The sequence below is a fragment of the Lygodium microphyllum genome, unplaced genomic scaffold (genome assembly GCF_053477565.2).
Source record: "Lygodium microphyllum isolate KBCC unplaced genomic scaffold, Lygodium_microphyllum_v1.1.10 scaffold_100, whole genome shotgun sequence".
NCBI lineage: Eukaryota > Viridiplantae > Streptophyta > Polypodiopsida > Schizaeales > Lygodiaceae > Lygodium > Lygodium microphyllum.
In genome coordinates, this window is record NW_028229583.1 from 152800 (window position 1) to 156351 (window position 3552).

The following is a 3552-nucleotide window of genomic DNA, read 5'->3' on the forward strand; positions in this document are numbered from 1 at the left end:
CCTTAGTTAGTTGAGTTTGGTTTGAGACCCATATATAGGGTTCTTCTATTTCTATGTACGAGACTTCTTTTTGGCTTACATAACTAAGTAGAGAAAAAACTGTTTTCAGCCTCCACCTTTGTGTGTATTCCCCCATTGTGCAAGCAAGAAAGCTACAAGTGAGACTCCTTCCTTCTCTCCCACAATCTTGACATTTGGTAGGAGTATTCTCATGTCCCTTGCATAATGTTTGATTCGATCCAACCTCTAGTATTTTACACGTGGTGATGAGCGTATACGTAATGTCGTCCATGGCATATCGACCACCGCATGGGTTACTTTACCGGCGGGGTGCGCAACAGGGCTGGAAAGGGGTGTGAAGGGGCGGGGCGGGGGCATTTCGAGAATTGAACTCGGGACCTCTCGCACCCTAAGCGAGAATCATACCACTAGACCAAATGCCCGCTGGATGGTTGGCGTGTGGCGGCGCACAGCCCTCCATTCCGTCGCGGCACGAAATGCTCTGCCGCCCCACCGAGGCCTTCTTATCTTTTGTAGGGTGCAATTTCTCTCAGCCACTTGAAACCATTCTCGTATCATTCATTACATACCAAGGTTAATTAATATGAGCCATGTAAGCTTTTCGTTCTCCTTAGTCTAAGTCGATGATCAGCGCCTTCCCTTACTCTTGTTCCCCTCCCAAGTGTTGCTAGTGGGTCACACTTCACTCTCAAACAATCGGGCCTACCGATTGTTTATTTTATGGTTTTGGCCTCTAGTGATCCCCCAAAGAGGGGACCACGCCTTGCGCTCGAGCATTTATCTTGAGTCGCATGCACGGGGAAGGATTCATAGGCTTTTTGAACACGCTCTACCTTATGCATCTACCGAGGCAAAAGAGAACCCAGCATATCCTTGCAAAAGGCTGCTCTACTGCTCCTGATGCTAACTAAAGAGGCAAGGCTTCAAATTCTTGCCATACCAATCATTATAAACACGGCCATGATGGTATTAGCAAGGGTGTCCTTGTAGAATCCCGTGCTTGATGAATGGCTAGGAGACACTTCGGCACACGCATGCTATTACCAAAAGAGCCAGTTCGTCGACCTGTGGTCGCCAACTGCACCGAGGGATGGAGTGGCATGTGCCAAAAGGTGCTTTGAAGGGAAACTAATCAAAAGACCCTGAGTTTAGGATGAGATCCATCTAATCTGCAATCTAATAGTTTGAGGCACCTTGCCCTTACCTGTAGTCCGCAAGGTATAGGTCCAAAGCTACTTCTTGCTTCTAGACTTATTCTCAATTTGCAATCCATAAGTTGCAACATCTATGGCGACATAGGCTGACCATACAAACATATCCTCTAAAATCTTCTTTATGCCACCCTTGCCAAAGCTTGTAGCAATAGATAGATCTATTGTCACTAGCACAATTTTTTCCATCCTTCCAAAAAATCAAATATTTTCTCATAGCATCTTTGTAAGCTTCACAGTCCCTGTGGCCATGCTCAACATTGTCACACCACAAATATCTGCAAACAAATTCACTCCTAGTTGGAGCTTGTGAAGGAGCAGCTCTCCTAGGATATCTTCCAATTTAGCCAATTTTACGTGTAGATCTCTCGTATTATTTACAAGCTCATCCAATTTAACCAATTTTATATTAAACCTTTCATGTGTGGTGAAACCCATGCAAATATATATTGAAACTCCATGTACAACTTTATCAAGTCTTACTTGAAGTCTTGTTCTACATAAATGCCTACTTTAATTGATTTGGACTCTCCTTCATCATTCAGGTTGACTTCCTACACTTCATCCTCCAAGACTATTGTATAATTCCTCATCGTATTCATACTTTACTTAGCATGAATGATAGCTCTTTGTCCTTCTTCATACTAAACACCTAAATTGTCCATAAGCTAAAATTCCTCAGCATCTTTATAAAATCTTTAAATATTTTATTTACTTTAGTCCGGGAACTTTCTTGGACTTTAGACTGCTCCTGCCTTGCCAAAAGCTCTTCAAGATGTTGGCTCAACCAGTCATAAACTACGATTTGAACAATTTGTTGTTTAGAAACTTCATTTGCAATGATGCTGGGCTACACCTGGTACCCCTGAATAATGCTATCCATGTTTATTTCAAAAATTGGTAATGCAAAAGGGTCTACCTAAATAAAGTACTCCTTATCATCCTCAACTTCATCCACCAAATTGATTGTTTGTGCCACCACTGGTTTAGACTTATTCTTTAGGATGACTTGATTTAATATGGATAGTTTGATATCCGTTAAACCTTGGGAAATATGTACATAGTCAATACCCAAATCCTATCTCAACTCTCCTAATTTGAACCATGGCCTAGCTAAAAGCATGTGATAAGACTCTCCTAGCTCTGACATCCCCATTACCAAAAAACTAAATTTAAAGTTCAAGCTACAACTTTGATTTGTTGATTCTTCAATATAGCAAGTGCTTGTAACCTCCTTTGGGCTACCATTTTAACTTGAAATGGGGCACACCTTGCTTACTGGCCAAATATGTATTTTCAGAGAGAATATCCACTCATGAACCTCCATCCAACATACTTATTGCCTGCATATTCCACTTAAATGATAGGGACCTGATAGTCCACAACCTCTTAGAGTAGCTGTTAGTGACTTACAATTAGGAACTTGTTGCCCCTGCGAGGTTCTTCCCCCAAGAACATCTTGGTACTTTTTCCTAATCATTAGGAGGATATTCTCTTTGAACCCTAGAATCAAGTTCAAGAATTGATCCAATGTTAATTGTAAATAACACCTTGCTACTGCCTGGAATGAGTTATCATAATCTTTTTCCTATAGTTTTTGTGAACCGGTTCTTACTTGTAGATCACACACACACACACACACACACACACACACACACACACACACACACACACACACACACACACACACACACACACACACACACACACACACACACACACACACACACACACACACACACACACACACACACACACACACACACACACACACACACACACACACACACACACACACACACACACACACACACACACACACACACACACACACACACACACACACACACACACACACACACACACACACACACACACACACACACACACACACACACACACACACACACACACACATTCATTACTAGGAGAGAAGGAGTAGAATGTAGCCCTATAGGCCACTCAGGCTCTAGTTTTATAGATTTTAAAGCCCACTAAGATTTTTGTTGGGTCTCAGCCAGTCCACCAGGTTATCTCATACTTTGGGGGGACTAACTGAGAAAATTAAGAAACCTATTTGGGTTTTGGCTAGTTTCTAGGTTACCTTTTACCTACTCAAGAGTAATCATAAATCAATGTAAACATGTTAACTTAGGAACCACGTATCCTAATTACATAAAATTTTAAGTAATTATGTAAATTTTTTATCCCTAACTAAAAGAATCAAGCAATTGGGTGAGTTGAATCTACTTGACATCCCTCACATGAAGTGGGAATACATCAAACATTTTTTATCCTATCATAAGAATCAAAGAAACTA

The 3552-nt window shown here is 41.3% G+C and overlaps 1 non-coding gene across 1 annotated transcript; it reads right to left on the minus strand.

Annotated features, from left to right (window-relative positions):
* Positions 1-371: 371 nt before the first annotated feature.
* Positions 372-443, minus strand: TRNAP-AGG (transfer RNA proline (anticodon AGG)). The gene has a single exon. It is a non-coding gene; the product is annotated as a tRNA-Pro (tRNA).
* Positions 444-3552: the final 3109 nt, after the last annotated feature.